The 17591-nt window shown below is 37.5% G+C and overlaps 1 protein-coding gene and 1 long non-coding RNA gene across 2 annotated transcripts in view; both read right to left on the minus strand.

The window, feature by feature from the left end:
- The window catches only part of LOC106850075 (uncharacterized), a 73138-nt gene that overhangs the window by 24958 nt on the left and 30589 nt on the right, over positions 1–17591 (minus strand). The window lies entirely within an intron of this gene.
- LOC148223680 (uncharacterized) overlaps positions 10506–17591 on the minus strand; it is a 29851-nt gene continuing 22765 nt past the window's right edge. The window contains exon 3 of the long non-coding RNA XR_015803943.1: positions 10506–13022. This is a non-coding gene — a long non-coding RNA (uncharacterized LOC148223680). The remainder of the gene's footprint in view (positions 13023–17591) is intronic.

Consider the following 17591-nt stretch of genomic DNA (forward strand, 5'->3'; position numbering starts at 1 on the left):
TAATTGCTACTTAAAGTTACAGCAGTGTTTCTTGCTACTGAAGTCTCCTGCTATGGCAAGAGATGCTGTTCTCTGCTTTTGTGAGAGAAAGCAGAGATCCAGCAATTGGTTGATGGACCAGCATTGAGAGAAGCCATGGCATCATGAACTTTTGGTCACACCAAACACCCCTGCCGTGGGGGAGACAGTACAACATATATTCTGGCACAAACACCCTCTCTAGGATGCTTTTGGGGAGAACAGTAGTTCTTCCTAGTACAAAAAGGGGGTGCTGACTTTTAAGCTGTGGTGGGGGACCTGAGGCCTGTACAAGGGAAGGGTGCACCTCCAGACAGGACCTGTCCCTGCTCAGGTTTGAGAGCTACGTACCATCTTTGAATGGCAAGCCTCACCCTGGAAAGAAATGTATACATGAGCTTCCTGTTTCAACTCTCCTATACAAGCTTTTCTAGAACAGGGAAACAAGTAAACCTCAGGTTATTCACAGGCTAGAAATAAATAATTTCTGTAAATAATTTTCAGGAAATTTTATGTTTTTGAATTATATGGAAATAAGAGCAATTAGATTTTAGACTATTGCTCCTTTCACATATTTTAGCCACCCATTTCCTATTCTTCTTTATAGGGCAGCTAATAGTAGATTGTTTTTTTTTCTCAGATGGCTTTTAAGAACTGGAACGCACCGAATATAAAATTGCATTTTCTTTTCACATTTTCCTCACTCTTCAGAAGACTGCCCAGCACATATTTCATACCATACGTGTTTTGCTTCTTTCCTTTCATACTCTTAGAGTTGTATTCATTGGATTAGTTTCTACAATGTATCATTATTTAGCAAACAGTGGACTGTTGAATCACAGATGCAGATTGTTGGCATTGTCTTTTGCATTCTTGAGATTTGTGACCTAAGACACTTGCAAAGTTTTTCTGTCACACCAAGCAACCTGTTAAAGGCTAACATCAGATACATGCAAGTATCCATCTTCTTGCATATGAAATGAGTTGAAAAAATCCACAAGTTTTCTGGTAATTCAGTTTACCAAAATCTAATGTTTAATATTTAAAAGATATAAAATTTTAATTGTGTTTTTGTTTTTTGTTTTTGTTTTTTTATGTAATGGTTTTGGACCTTGTAGCAAAAAAAGAAAACCCCAAAAGCACGAAAAGCAGAGGTGCTTTCTCCCTGTGGACACCCTGAGCTGGGACTGCAGGGTGGTGCTAGACAGTGCCCAGCTGACTGGCAGTATGCTGGCCCCAGGCTCAGCGCTAGCAGGAAAGGCAGTCTACAGTTTCCAGATCCTGGGGAGTGACTCTGCTCAGACACCTTTTGCATTAACCTCTCATCAGAAATCTTAAGAAAAACTATTTTCAAAGTGAAGGACTGTTGAAAAATCATTAAGAAAGGTCATGTCAAAAAATACATTTAACCACAAACTTTGGTTTCTTTGGCCCTCTCCTCCAGGAGGAGGATGGGAAAGAAAAATGATTGCAACATGTTCTAATAAATGATTGTGTTGAAATTAAAAGAGTGGAATTTGGAACAGAATATGAAATTTGATACCATTGTCTTGGAATCCATGGAGTCTTGTACATAAGGAAAAGCTACTTCATATTTTTACATAGCAAATCTTAATTTATTTAGACTAGAATGTAAAGATTATTTCAACTCTATTCAGTTAGAAATGCTTATAATTTTAGAAGAGAGGGACTAAGAACAATTATTAGTATTTATATTTTAGAGTATCTTCTCCAAACTGAACACGCTCCTGTGCAGAGCCTGCACAAAGCTTGTGAGGCAATTGTGGACATCCTTTATGTGAACTGCTTTATGACATGAAGGCTTGGAAGAAGATAATTTTGCAAATATGAATTTACCTGTTGCACTCCCTTCATTTTTTCCCTACCTGTTCCCCAAGGACTTGTGTTACAGCCAAATGGTCTTTTCCAGTGTATTTGCCTGTTGGCATACCTTGTCAGATGATTAATCACAACTTATCATATACTAGGCCTACTGTTCCTTGTGGGATTCCCAGAGAGAGCTAGGGAAGATTCATCCATGCTGCTTACCTCTTATGGAGAAGCCTATGAAATATATCATCATTTGTGCTAGAAAGTACAACGTAATTTTAATGAAGTTCTTTGGTTTGGACTTTGCAATAACAGCAGGAGAAAGTAACTTCCTTAGGGAGAAATTCTAGTTCAACTGAAGCCATTAAGCATTATTAGTAGCAGCAAGTTTTTGGGAAATCTTGTGGCACAACGTGGATCCTTTGTGCTCTATGAAGTCAAGACCAAAGTTATTATTTGGGGTCTATGAGACTTCTGAATGCATAAAGCTTACTATTTTTATATTTTCTCCTTTGTTTTTAATGCAACAGAATGGGGCTACAGTATTCGGTAGCAGTGAAATTATATTTGGTGTTTAATAAATCATATCAATATCAATAAAGAAGTTTACTGATAGCTCATCTTGTGGTCCTGGTATTAAAGCATCTGTAGCCTCTCACTTCAAACAATTTTTCATAGTAAAATGAAAACAGCTCCAGATGTTGTTTAGGTATCAGCCAAGATGTACCCAAGGGATGCAATTATCACTTATGATACTAAAGCAAAAAGAGGAGGTATTAAGATAAACAAGTATTCTAGAAAAAGCATTGTCCTAAGTTTACTTTTATTTTTCCAGAAATACTCACTAAGCAATGAGATGCATAGGAAAAAAGTGATTAGTCTTTAACTTTCGGAGTCACGACTAGCTGATGCAAGATAGACAAAGGATTTAACATGACTGATGATTCGAGATATCTATCTGTAACAAATAATTTCCAATAAAACCAGATTGCACAGAGCTGAATGGCAGTCATTACCACGAGCCTCTTGCAACCTGCTGTTGTAGCCTGCTGTGAGCTCCAGGTACACGAAGCATTCAGTCCATGTGGTACCGTTTAAACCATCAGGGTCAAAAATAAATAGCAGACAAGACGGTGGAGGAAAACCAGTTGAGGCATTAGTGCTTGCAGACAGTACCTTTGTACATCAGAGACCATTGCACATTTTCTGATCACTGTACTTCCATTGCTTCTTCAATTAACTCATTCTGTAAATTATTACACAGTCCCTTGTTGAGAAGGATCCAGGACACAAAGAAGTCTCATGACTTTTGGTTGTTATCTTCTCCAATGTATTCTTACTGCCACGAACCACAAGACTCTCCATCAAATTTGCATCAGTAAGAAAAGATTTAGGAAAGACAACGACTCTAAGTCAGTCAATGCAAGCCACAGATAACTTTATTGGAATCAATGTGCTCAGCCAGTGCAGTTTAGACAAGGCACAGCCAAAAGGTCTCTAAACAGTAATTGTCTCAGTACTGCCTTGCATGGTCAATCACAGATTTACAGACTTTAGACTGGGCACAGATTTTTAAATCAACAAATTGTTGATAGGTTAACGGATACCTCTTTTCCTTGGTACTTTCCTTCACATGAAGAGTTGTAGTAGAAGTTCAGGAGGGATGAGTGATTGTACACTGTTATTTTATTAAAATAACACAAGATATGGCATGCTTTATGTAGGTAAGTGCACTGGGACCTTATTTTGGGTCTACTCTGCTCCCCACTGCTTGGAAGTGCCATGAAAGTACAGAAAACACATACAGAGAAAACATCATTAAAAGGTATCTAGTGACTTAAGAGTAGACAGACAAAACTCAGTTTCTACAGTCTGCCAAAGAGAAGGCTCAAGGGAGACAAGATCACAGAATACAAATACCTTCAAAGGAAGAGGATTATTTGCGTTACCAGAATATGACAAAACAAAGAACAGGGGCTTCAAACTAGAGAACACAAAGTGCAGTGGAGTAATTAAGCACTGAATGAAGCACAGTGCCAGTGAAGAAGGGGCTGAGAGGAAGGAAGAAGGTCAGAAGAGAAGACTTAAACTGACAGAAGAGGAGAGGATTACAGGTGTAATTAATTAATTCATTCAGTGTTTGGGAAATTGGGGGATTGGGAGTAGGCAAAATCTATATCCTTCCTCCCTCCACAGAAGAGCTGTATGGCCTGCTGCACACTGGCCACCAAGGCAAGACATCCTTGTCTTCAGTGATCTTGTCTGTGCAGGTACCACTAGTTCAGGAAAAGCCCACCTACCAAAGAAGGGTTGTCACGAGCCCACACACTGCACCAATTTTCATCAAGTCTGTACCTCACCTACTCAACTGCCCAAGGGAAGATAAAGTTCTTGGCCTGATCTGGTCATCCCAGAGCTCAGGTTTTGCTATACACTTCTCTTCCATCACTTACAACACATTTTCCAGGGAAGTGCAATCGAGCTTCTTCCTTTAACCGTCCAATCTTTTATGAGAGCTAAAGGCTTTTTATTAAAAAATGCTACATTAATAGCATATTCTTAGCTAACATTTATAATATCTTACAACACTATAAGATTAACGTGATTTCTTTCCCCTTTAAGGAGAACTCCAAATATGAAAAAATGGAGATTCATTTTAAAGGAAGAATGAAGCAGGTTTTGAAACAAGACAGAAAAGCCATTGCTTTTAAAAAACAAAGAAGAATATCTAAATCATTGACAATACAGTGTCAGAAACAGTTATATCCCTGCAATGGCCACATATCCTTTTCTTGATTGAAGCAATGTCAAAGGTGAAGATGAGTTAACTATAAAATAATCTTCAAACTAAAAAAATTGATTATGCTTATTGGAAAAGCACTGTGGTCAAACAACAAAACGTCTTTGGAATATCAGAACATGGATTCACACAAGAGAATATACTTTCAGATACATATTAAAATGGCTTTTTTTAGGGTTTTTTTTAGTTAAGTCATTGGTTCCAAAGCAGACAAAAGTTGAAAGTATTACTATGAAGTAAAATATGCACTTGTGTTTTGGTTAAAAATAGAAAATTTCAGAAGATGGCAAATTATCATAGTCAAGAAGTATTTCTGGAAAAGCAGTGCCTGATTAGTCCATATGGTAATCAAGTAAACAGAGGACAACCAATTCTATAAATAATATTGGATTTTATGTGAGTAAAAATTAGCAGGACGTGATTTTTACAGACTCAGTTGTTTTCAGATTAATTGGAATTCATAATGAAAGTAATTACACTCTGATATTTTGGTGCATGTCGCAGTGTACATTGGAAGGAGTCCAGTAAGTTGTCTGTCTATATCTGATATATAGAACAATTATTTATCATTTTAAATTACTCCTTATGAGCAATAAGCATGAAGTATTTGTATAAAGAATGTGTCTTGATTTTTACCTTTCTGTGCCCCCAAAAAGATGTCAAGAACAAAATATCAAAGATAACCCTGAGTGATTTACTAAAAAGGAAGTCCCTTTTGAAGCTAAAATGTAAAAATTGGCTTGTTATTCAACAGGCCCGTGTATACTGCAGACCACATATGCCATTTGCCATGACAGGCTGTGCTCCCTGTGCCCAGAGGGATGTAACTGGCAGTGTCCTGGCTCACTGGCTGCACAGCTGGGCTCCAACCCTGCTTGGGCTACATTCTACAGCCACTCTAACTATGGGCAGCATCAGAGCAGGCCACAAAGTTTAATTTGGTCGGCATGAACATTTTCAATTTTTGTTATAGTTATGTTAAACTTGGTATTTTTAACCTGTTCACATTTTTTTTTTATCTGTCCCATGTACATTTATTTAGATGATTAGTTGTACATATATATATATATATATATATATATATATATATGTCAAGATGTCAAGTAATAGAGATGGACACACTTCCTGGTGATTATTCTGTCTTAAGATTTTTCTAAACAGTATTCAGATAAAAAATGGAACTAAAACTTTAAGAATACACAAAAAGAACCTGTTAAAATCACTTCTATAGGTTAAATAAGTGATCCCTTATTCCTGTTTCATAAAAATGAAGCTTTTAGACTATCTTGTTTATTTAAAACAACATTATTATGCAAAAGAAACATACATTGTAGTTAGTGAAATAACATATTGCTTCTGGTCATCATGGGCCTCACTTCTAAAGGTATTTGCTGCTTAATAAAGCAGTTCATTACCTTGTGGAAATTAAGAATTGCTGCAGTAGACCAGCTGCTTTTTCCCCATCAAAATCAGTGTCATTAAGATGCTGAGGTACTTCAGAAAAGCACCCACAAATGCAAGAATATTGTCACAAATATGTCTACATATTCTTTAATTTTCAGATTCAACTGATGCTTTTCTTGTCCATTTGGGAGTTTCTTTTTAAACAGAGAGACAGAAACTCCTTTTTCTGCTGTTTAAGCTCTGTCTACCAGCTTTAGATTAAATAACCCAAATGAAGAAAATATTGTGTTTGCAACTCACAACTAAAATTTCCACTGGAAGTAATTCAGGAAAGCTTCAACGAATACAACAGAAACTGAAAAAGCTCCAAAGTTTAAAAAAAACAACAAACCACAACACACCAAATAAACCCTCTTTTCTGAAAGACTTTTACAGTGTGAAGATTTATTAGGCAAAATGCACTTTTGAACTCATTAACATCTGAGAATAGTAAGAGCAAAATTAGGCCTTAGGACAGACTCTCATTGCCATGAATATAAAAAGCATTTTTAAAGAAAATCATACTTATTTTAAACAGACACCTTTCAATTTAAAGAAAAAATTATGGCTTTTTTATGTTGATAAGCATGAACATAAACTCTTATGTTTATGGGTTGTACCTCGAGACTATAAATATTTTAATCATAAATGATAATATCTACAATTCTAAAATGTACCAGTTCCATACTGTCTGAGTAGATGATGTTGTGTAGTTATAGTTACATAAATAGTGACAACAGCACTAGTCCAGGAGCAGCAGCAATTATTATCTTAAGTAACACAAGACAGGACAACAGAAGCACTGGGGTAGACTTTAGTATTCAGATACACAAGCTACGCAATATAATGTGTTGGGGCTGAGTGTAAGTGATAATAAACTAATGTGGATTCACCATGATGATTCAGAGAAACAATATTATATTATAAATTCCAAGTAATATGTTTCTATTCAGAGCAGATGTGGTCTTGCTAAGAAAAATAGTACCTTAGAAAGTTGTTCCTTTGGGCTAAAGAAGCTGCTTGAATTCTTGAAGATAAAGATTACTGAAATGTCATGTAAAGACCTCTGAAAGATTTAAAACTGAAGAAGGGGAAAACATAGCAGAGTTTTCTTTTTAATACACAAGTGACTTTCCTGTTTTTCTGTCATAAAAACCTTGTTACCATCAAAGTTTGGGGTAACAGGTCGGAATGGGAAATCTGGACAATCCAAGTGTGTAATAACACAAGTACAATTTGGAACAGGTCAGACAGGAGTTTTATTAACTGTGACCACAGTGTGATAACATGTGGACAGTATCACCCTCACTGCTCCCCTATGCTCTGATAAGTGATTGCAGCCTGTAATCATTGTGATATAGTCTGCATCAGGGAATAAAAATAAAATAAAAGAGGTGAGAAAAAAAAGGTCATTGTGGTGTTAACAAATTACAGTATGCATCTCCAACAGGGACAGACTTCTTCAGTAGCTTGTTAGCTGCTATAGCTCCAAGAAAGACTCACACAGTAAATAAGGTAAGGATGGAGCCTTTATTATCGGGTATACCCTGTATTGCCTTTAATTAGCAGTAGGGAGGGGAAACAAAGAGACTGCAAGCTCCTAGTTGAAAGGACTGTTCTTCTACTTCGGATGAACCTCTTAGTCAGAACTCTCAAACATCAATACTCTGAAATATCTATAGTTTTACCACCACACTGGTAAAACATGACTCATGATGTTGACTCTTAAGGTATGTCAAATCAATTCTGCATTGTCAATCACAGAAATCTGGCATTTCTATTGTCCCCTGACATCTGCAGTTGGGGGATGACTGTGCTCATAGTGAAAATCTGTTTTCTGCAATGTGCTGACATAGACTTCCCAGTCACAAGAAGTTCACCGGCTCATGTCTTGCAAGTGTAAGGAAAAACACTTCCTTGCTGATGTTCTTCCTCATTCCCTCCAAAATACACACACCAAATATTCTAATGAATACCTCAACACATAATAATGTCTTCCAAGCTGTATTTTCCAGCTTTTATGGACAGATTATAAAAAAAATGTGACTGTGAAATATACAGGTACAAAATTACTGACAATTCCCAAAGATGTAAAAATAAGCCCATTTTAGTCCCATGCTGTTAAAATAGTTCCCGCATGGATTGTACAAAGTATTGCCTTTACCTGAAGCTAAAAAAACACTGCAAAGATAAGGCCCTTTGACTTTCTTTTTAAGCCCAGGCTACCAGAATGATAAATTTACTAAAAAAGTAATGGCATTGTTGCACTTGGTATTTCTATGAGTAAAGTAAAGTAAAATATTTCTATGAGTAAAGTAAAAACCAAAACCATTTGTATCACGATCATACATACTCCTTTGTATATGCTCTTTATAAATTATTTGCCCTGACAAGTACATAGTGTCTTCTTTATTTGTGGCATGACTCATGTTAACCTAAGTTTGCATCTTTCTCACTTTAAATTCATACGACTAAAATCAAACCAAACCAAAACTGTAAACACATTGATTCTACAGCTGGAAGTTATCAACTATGCAAATAACAGATAACACTATTCTTTCTCATTCCAGAAAGATTAATAAACTGAAAATTTTTATTACAGGCATTGTGTACCTTGTACATACAAATAATTTCTGCTTCTTAGTTAATACTCAAATACTTCCATATATGCTTTTAGCAGTGGGGTCTTCATACAAATACTATATACTAGAGCTACTGAACCTCTCTACCCCCATGATCCAAGTAAAAAAAAAATTAAAACTTCTGGGTCCCCTTCTTACCAGGGACTGTAACTCTGGCAAAAAATAGGGGCAGAGGTGACTTCCAACTCACAATTTGGGAGAAACAATTGCAGACTAAATGGTGAAGGCTCTTTGTAGTTAATGCTGCCAAACTCTTCTCATTAGAAACCTTTCATTTCAGTCGTTAAAAACTCTTCCAGAATTTAACTGTTGGGGCTGAAATGTTCCATGTCTGATTTCCAGAAGAGTGTTAGCATAAATTGTCCAGTTGTTTTCAATAATAAAATCAGCAGAAAATATATTATTTGCCAATCATGCTATTTACCAGTGATTATTTCAAGTTTTGTAAATAATTTCTGGTAGTATGATGTCTTGAGGCAAGGAAGTGAAATTTGGCATTGAATAGTCTTTGTGTGATGAGTAAGTCTTCTATTGTGCATTTATGTGTACGGATGGGCATAACGCACAAATATAGCCAAGTTATAAGTAATAGAGAAAATATCTGATTGCATATGCTCAGCAGCAGTTGATAAGGATTCCAAGGATTCTGTCCATGCTAAGCCTATTTTCTTTCTGACCACAAGATAAAGGAGGCTAAGCCCAGACTCTCTCTACAATTGCCTTTCCCAGCTGTGCTGTGCCAGAAGAGTGACACCAAACTAAGGTGGAGGTAACACAAGGTGGTTACCTCCATGGGAGCACTCCCTGTGGTTGGTACGGGAAAGGCATGGGTGTCCTTTCTAGACCTTATAGCTAGCTAGCCATTCCCCAAAGCATCCTTCCTCAGCCCCTTTAGCTGTGCATCCGCTTGAGCAGAAGACTCTGGTGGTCTTGCAGAAGTGTGGGGTTCTCACACTTACACTTGACATCAGGGAGGGTTGTCTTGTGAACTAATAAAGTCTGAAGAATAGTTGTCTATTATTTTCTTACTCAGTGTCCAAAATTCATAGTTAAAGTTATTACTCATATTTGTCTGCTTCAGCTTATTATCTGAAAAATGGAACTAATAATACTCTTCATTGCAACAAACAAGTATGGCAAGAAGTTCATTACTGCTTGTGAAAAAGCTGAGTACACTAATGATGAACATGAAAGAAATGGTCGTACGGAAACAAATAATTCTGCATTATATTAGCCTTGCACAATGGGAAATGAATCAGTATATTGGACGCTCCTTGAAGACAAGGGTAAAATCAAATACTGAGTTCATCAATGGACCATCTATATGAAACACACTTCCATGCCAGGTGTCTGGCTTTAAAGAGTTCCAGTAGAAGTCCATTGACAAGAACAAAACAAAGTGTGTGATCTTTTAATTAAAGACTAACCACAGGGCATAAATGCAAAGAAAGCTAGTCAAAATTGCACAGATTACTGCCAGAAAGAAAGAGAATTATGTTGTATTGCTTGATTTTTTAAACTTTGTGTCCTTTTATCATTTTTTAAAATACCTAATGTTACACATGCAAATAGTAACAAAATGCAGAATGGCTACAGTGAAAATTATAATCTTACAGTTTGAAGTGCTGATTTGCTTCCCTAGGAGCACTATTTAGACCAGATGATTTTACAATACATAAACATACAAAAAATCATAAAATGAAGATCTGATTTAGTACCTAACAATACATTCCTGAAACCTAGCACAGACAAGAATAAGATCAACTTCAAAATTCTTGCAGAATCAGAGCTTTATTGTAAAGAACTGCAACAAAATTTGGGATGACAGCAGCAATATGTTTTCCATTTTTCCTGATATCTTTCTGAAGTTGATGTGATTTAGTATTGAAATAAAACCCAATGACAAACAGTAAAAATCTGTCTTTGACACAATTTCACAAAGCAGTCCTCTTTAACAGCACGTTTTCCATAAACACAAGGTATCAGCTGAAAAAAAAAGTCAGGCCAAACCTAAGACTTTGGTTAAGAGTCTCTTACCTGGTGAATAAGAAAGGACCAAGGTTCCAGGCAGGAGATCACCCATACTATTTAATGTTTCCAGTGTCCTCCAGCAATACTTCCACCAGACATGGCCTCCACCACTGTCACAGAAGACTGGCCACCCTTGGACAGCCTGTCTGCACCATGCCATGGCCCTGAGAACCCATGGTGCAACTTCAGCTTCATAGCAAGGCAACAGCATCGTTTCAGACAGCAGCTGTGAGCTGGGCTCATGCGAATGCCACTGGGCAGTGGAAGAGATGTAGAGCCAAGTGTGTAGGGTGGACATGGGCAGCCTATGCCTAGTGGTCAAAATGTCGAGCATCTTCTGTGGTCTCACTTCATTTAGCAGTGCAGAGGCAGTCCAAGGACCCTGCACCATCTGAGGGACCAGACTGCTAATAGTGCCTAAGGGCTTCCCCAGTTCACGCCTCTCACTGGGGAAGCTGGCAGCCTTGAAGCTCCCGTTCCTCAGCTCAAACCATCAGTAGCTGATTATGGATACAAGCCCCTAAGGCTTTCATCTTTCTTACCATCATAGCCTTTAACAAGATGGAGGTTTCTGGCAGCTTCCCCTCTGTCCTGTGTCCCTTGTAATCAAGAGATTCCCAGGCACTCGTCACCCATGTGTGCCTGCCCTTGAAGGGCCTGAACTTGGAACAGGGATTTGGAGCCCATGCTTAATAAATTAATCCAGTGACTTACAGTAAGAAGATCTCAAACACTCCTTCTATACTTCTTTGAAAAATTTCCTTACCATATATTAGCATGAAATGATAATTATGTTCTGTGACATGAAAATTATATACGCTGCACTGTGCTCGGGACAGTGACTTACACATGTCACATGTCCTTCTGCCACATGCGCTTTAAGCTGCATGTGCAAGATAACCTGGTTATCTCAAAAGCTCTGATATAGCTGGACTTTCCAGAGAAGTCAAGAGCCATTTATAATCATGAGTAAAATTAAACTTCAAAAATTTTCTGTCTTCAATTATGGCAAATGAGTACTAATCATTGCACTACATTTTGTCATCACTCAGATTTCTTTCCAGAATATCTGGAGAACTTTTTGAATATTGCATTTTCTAGCACAATTGATTTTAAGGCATCAGTCATATATTTTTCCTCTTCCAAATTACACTTGCTGAAGAAACAGAAACATATTGAGCAAGAAAAAAATCTATGTACTCAAAAAGAAAAGTACTCTCAGTTTTGAAGATGCAGTGAATTCCTGTTTTTAATTTACTAATAAAATAAAATATTTCCAATTATTCACAGGTTAAACATATGCAGTGAATTTCCTGTGGGACAGCTATATTTATTAAGTATAGCAGGTCACTAAGTATGACATACTTCATTGCCTGACGTCCCAGGAATGTGCAATCACCCCTGATTACTCTTATTTCAGTCCGGTGAGGTACTAAACAATTTTGACTTTCATTTCAGTAGTAGCCAAAAGTGTTTAGCCTTTCTTAGGAATAAGCACAAGAAAAATCCTTCTCTAAATTAGCTGCAAAACAGTTTAATGCAAAATTTTATATTTCTTTTTAATGAGAAAAGTTAATTCCAACAGGAGACTATGCCAAGAGAACATTTGACCCACCAATTTCAGAATTTCCTTCAGTTTCTGAGCAATCTCCTTTACCAACACAGAATGACTTCTTGTATGTACGCCGTTCAATTTTATATCAGAAGTTTTTGTTCCAAGTGCTCACAAAAGCACTACAAAATGTGCCAAGTATGTGGCAAGTATATAAAATCCAAGTATACTATCTGCAAACAACTAGCATAATTTTATTATATAAAAACTTGTTGACATTTTCATCAATGAAACAAAGAGAATTGCCATTCATAATCTGCAAGTGACCCACTAAATGAGATCTGTTAGTATGAAGTTCTCAGAACATGAGTAACTCTATGAAGGAAAAATCCCTAAAACTATACATTACACTAATATTGCAAAGGCATTTTTCTCCTTTTTTCCCCATTTTCACTTCTTTTCAGCTGAAAAGTGCTTTTCTTTTAGGAGTTTGTTCACTTTCTTGGTCAGCAGGAGTTACTTGAACTTCAGACTCTGTGTGCCTCTGCTTTCCCTGTCCAACACCAGACACATTTCCAACAATGGACTTTGCTGAAATAGTGATAATCAATGCAGGCTCCATCTCATCTTCAGGGTCTACACAGCGGCCAGTGCTGGATTAGTGCAGACTAATCTGACTGCACTTGTCAAAAAATTGTTGCCATTGCTAGAAGAAAAAATTTTGCATCAGCATAAGTAAGCCAAATACTTATGTTATCAAGAAGTTCACCGTCACTACCTACCAGTGAAGGTAGACTTTATTGAGCAAAAGATGACAAATGTCACAGCATAGAGGAAAGGCATTTCATTTAGCCCTTCCACAAATAAAACTTCTGGTATTCTTTTAGCACTTAAATTGTTTGAAGCACATTTTTCATATAAAAACTGTTTTTTGTGCTTTGTAGATACTTTTAAGACCTAAACCTCCATAAATGCCATTTTGGCATTTTGAGCAGTCAGCGTTTCAGCAATCATGTTCTGAGCCACTGGAAGCACTCTTTAGTATAGGTCTTACAGGTATAAGTACAACACCTTAGTTCATTCTGTATTTCAACTAAATTAATTTTGTAAGAGATACATTGACTTTTTTACTTCAAAAATGTGTTTTAAAGACCCAAAAACCAAAACAAAACCCAACCTAAAGTTTTGAATTCCAATGTCCCAAGGTATTCTTTAAAGCTTATTTGATGCAAACATTCAGATTACATGTTTAGTTTCTTCTATTTCTTTCTGAATACTTGTCTTTAGATTCAGCCAATCAAGAGTATCTGTTTACCTAAGGAACAAAAATTATGCTCTTTTTACTTGTCGTTGATTGCTTTTATTTCAACTCAGCAGAGAGCTGTTGAACATGAGAGTATAATCTAAATATCAAGTCTGACTTGCACAAAGTAGACATGCTGTCTGTTTTACTGCCCTGCCAGTTCACACAAAGTGAAGAATATAACCTAGCTGTGGTGGGGGGGGAGGAAGAGGATTAGTCCTGCAGCACCCATTCATACACTCAGCATATCTACCATCTGCTTGAATAAAAGGTGGGATGAGCTGCAGCATTTCACAAACATAGTAGGAAAAGCTGCATTGTAATCTGATCACTGTAATCACTGCAATTACCCAGCTCTGTAGCAGCACCAGGAAGTGGTCAATAAGTTCCTCTAGCTGTTGAAGAGCACAGTGTACTCACAAAAAGGAGGGAAGGACAGAACAGGTTGTGCTTTGCCTCCTGCTTCAGGCTGTACCTGCCTGACACTGCTACCAGGAACGGGTGGCTCAGAGACCAAATGTTTCCTATCACAAAGCCTGCAGCTCCCACGGACACAGGCTGCTCTGCCCCAGTAGCCACAATATGAGTAACAATGAGTTTGTTATGAATCTAGAGGTAATTGCCAACACTCAGCTGCCATCCCCTGAATTTCTGTTACAACATAATGCGCAATTTCGCTTTACAGTGACATCGTGGTTCAGGTAATTTCAGAAGCATTTTGTTTGGTGGAGTATTTCCATGTAGTATACATCTCTACTCAATCAGAAGACAGCTAATTTCTTTGCTGTGCTAATTATGTCAGAACAAAACACAACGTGTTTATGCTTGTTCTTGTTCTTGTCAGCCACTTTCAGAGAGTGATTCCCTTTGACTGACTCTATTACCTAGTTTCTGATGTTTTGTTTGTGGACTACCTAATGATCTATTCCTAAATTTCTCTGGAGTTGTGCATGCAGTGACATGCAGGCAGTGCAAGTATAGTCCACAGAAGGCTTGGTATTGTTGACAGCAGCCTGTACATACTCAAACTGCAGAGTAAGCTATAATAGTATCAGTGCCTGGTATCTACTCATACTCCACATGCCTGTGGTTACATGTGTCGACTTGCAACCTGAGTCACATAATGATGGGTTACAACTGACATACACTATCATGTAAGCATGGAACAACAGGATTGGGAAGCACATATAAATATATATAGCAACACACCCAAATTGGTTTTATGGAAGCAATTATATGACATAGCTGCTCACTATAGGTGAGGAGTGGGCTTCTTGCCCCAGAAGGTCCTCTGAGCTGTATAATATTAAAACTGAAAACTAAGTTGGAACAATGGAATTCCTTTTGCAACTTGAGTACTGAATTCAAAATTTGGGTCAGCAATCAGAAAAGACATATAAAACCCCAGAAATTACAGAAGTCCTGAGTACATATAAGAACCTTTACTGGCATTAAGGCAGTCTTACCACATTTCTCCCAGTTCTTACTTTTGGTCTTGCTTTGGCATTCTCTCACATTTTTATTACTTAATAGGCTAGAAATAATAGGGGAGAAATACAATCCCATTGCTACCTGCAGGGCTGAATATTCTGTCTCAGAAACCAAGTCTCCTGAGCTAGCCAAGAAACTGATAGTGGGTTTGTCAACCCCACAAACCGTGGTGAACAGATCCACTCTGGCAGGGTCCTGTGCTGCTCAGCAGAAGAGTTCTACTATGAAAACCACATCTGTGCATCAGAAGAGGGAGCCTGGATGTGTCTGCAAGGGCAGCAACAACTTCAGAGAGCAAAGAGGAAGAAATGCAGAATTCTCTGCCATGTACACGTCTGGTAGGGGTGTGGGAGAGGTCTTAGTTTTGTTTTTTATGAGAGAGGTGAAGGTAGGAAGATCAGATAGGAAGGAAAAACAGATAACTCAGGAATGTCAAGAGTTAAACTGTCCTTAAAACTAGTTCTCCCACTGAGATGAAAGAAGCAGCTTGCACGTGGCCTCAGCAGTGCAGCTGCACACTCAGGTTTCCCCTCCACCAGGGATTTTATCATCTACAGCTTTTCAAGATCAGTTCAACTTTAAATGAATGTAAATATTATCTACATGATGTGCACAATTCTATTTCTTCCACAAGGCACATTCTGCTTCAACCCAAATTTTTTCTCAAACATTTTGTATGCAGGAACCAAAGAGTAACGTGGAGAGAAAATGCCAGAGGTGCACGAGACTTAAAGCACCCAAAGGATTTCTTAAATCAGCATCCAAATCTGAGGGGATACAGCTGCTCTCCTAAATATGCAGGGCTCTACCCCTGTGTCTCGTAGGCTTTAAAAACAAGATCCTATGCCAGCAAACCAATCTGGTAAATTTTGGTAAATAGATTTTGGTAAATAGACTCTGTAACCAAGGTACCACAGTCCTATTTGGGGGGGGGGGGGGGACAAAACAACAACAAAAAAAGTACCAGTAAAAGCGATTAAAATATGTATGTTTACAAGTAGAGTTTAATTTTGCTTGTATTGAATTATCGACATGCAGTCACCTTTTATGCTGTCTGCTGCGACAGCACTTGATGAATTTTTTCTCCTGTGCTTATTTTTAGTTGCCATAGGAACTTTATTTCCTGTCAGCTGATGTCCTTATTTAGTACTATTAATTGTATAAAAAGGTGTTGATTCTGGTACTCCAGATGCTAAAAAAAAGTGTACTTTACAAAGACAGAATACACATTTCAGTTTACTCAGACTTTTATACATTTATTTCTATCAATATTTAATTCAAGAAGCTGGATACTGTAATAGCAGTTGTTGTCACCTCAGTGGAATCTGGAGTAGATCCTCTCCAGTTTTTTCTTTTTGTTTGATTTAAGTTTCCCTCCTACTACCATAAATATATTTATGTGAAATAGTATCTTTTGTCTGTATAGATTGTAGATTTAGTCTTTCTCACTTCCCACATATCTAATTCTCTTTTTTCCTGACAAAAAAAAAATAATCCAAAACTGCTGTTAAAATGCATAGGAGTGAAAAGAAAGTTTTCTAACATATGAAGAAACATAGTCTGGAAAGATATCGGGACCTTTTAGGAGATCTCCTCTCCCAAGAAAGAGGGGTTCATTTTGGCAAATACCAATTCTTCTCTTACATATAATAAGATACTTTGCAAAAGATTAATTTTCTATTAAATTCGTTATGTGGCCAGAGAGCAATAAAGAATGACTGGAATTGACTGAGAACTACTACAGCTTAAACTGGAACTTTCTTTATCCACATCAACTATGAAATTTCAACAGTCCTTTCCATGAACTGGTCACATATTTGGAGAAAAACCCCGTTCAACACATATATTTGCATTAGAGTTAGTATTATATTAAATTCCAATGCAAGCTTATTCTAGTCCTTCTCTGGAAAAACTTAGGAAAACAGCAGAAATGTACACAAATATTCCTTTTTTCCAGTTCACATCACAGTTCCTCATAAGATGGAGGAAAACAAGTAGATTGGAATAAAGAAACTGGCAAATAAGCAAGCAGTTCAAACTTTGGAAAATATTTCCTGTGGTATGACTTAAATTATGCAAACTCCATCTAAGGTTTTATTCAAGCGTCCTAAAGACAACTGGAATCTCCTCACTGACTTCAGGGGCTGCTGGATTAGTCCCAGTGAATGGGTAACTGGGGTATTAATGAGCTTGCTGTGGCACTAAGAGGATAATATTCTGCTTGGGAATGTTCCCAAAGTATATGGTGTATGCACTTGCTGAGACAAGCACTGTCAATTGTTTTAGTCGCTGTAACTCAATGGACATCTGAGGCAAAAGATTTCCAACCTCATCCTGGAAGCCCCTGCATAAAAGTCCCTTTTGCAGAAGTCCTTCCCAGCCTCCTCAGCCCAGACCCATTACCAGCAAAACTGTCATCAACTGACCTCAGGACAAGCTGTCCTGCTAATGGTAATGCTGATTTTATTTAGACCTTGCTAA

Source organism: Sturnus vulgaris, chromosome 5 (genome assembly GCF_052056855.1).
Source record: "Sturnus vulgaris isolate bStuVul1 chromosome 5, bStuVul1.hap1, whole genome shotgun sequence".
Taxonomy (NCBI): Eukaryota; Metazoa; Chordata; class Aves; order Passeriformes; family Sturnidae; genus Sturnus; species Sturnus vulgaris.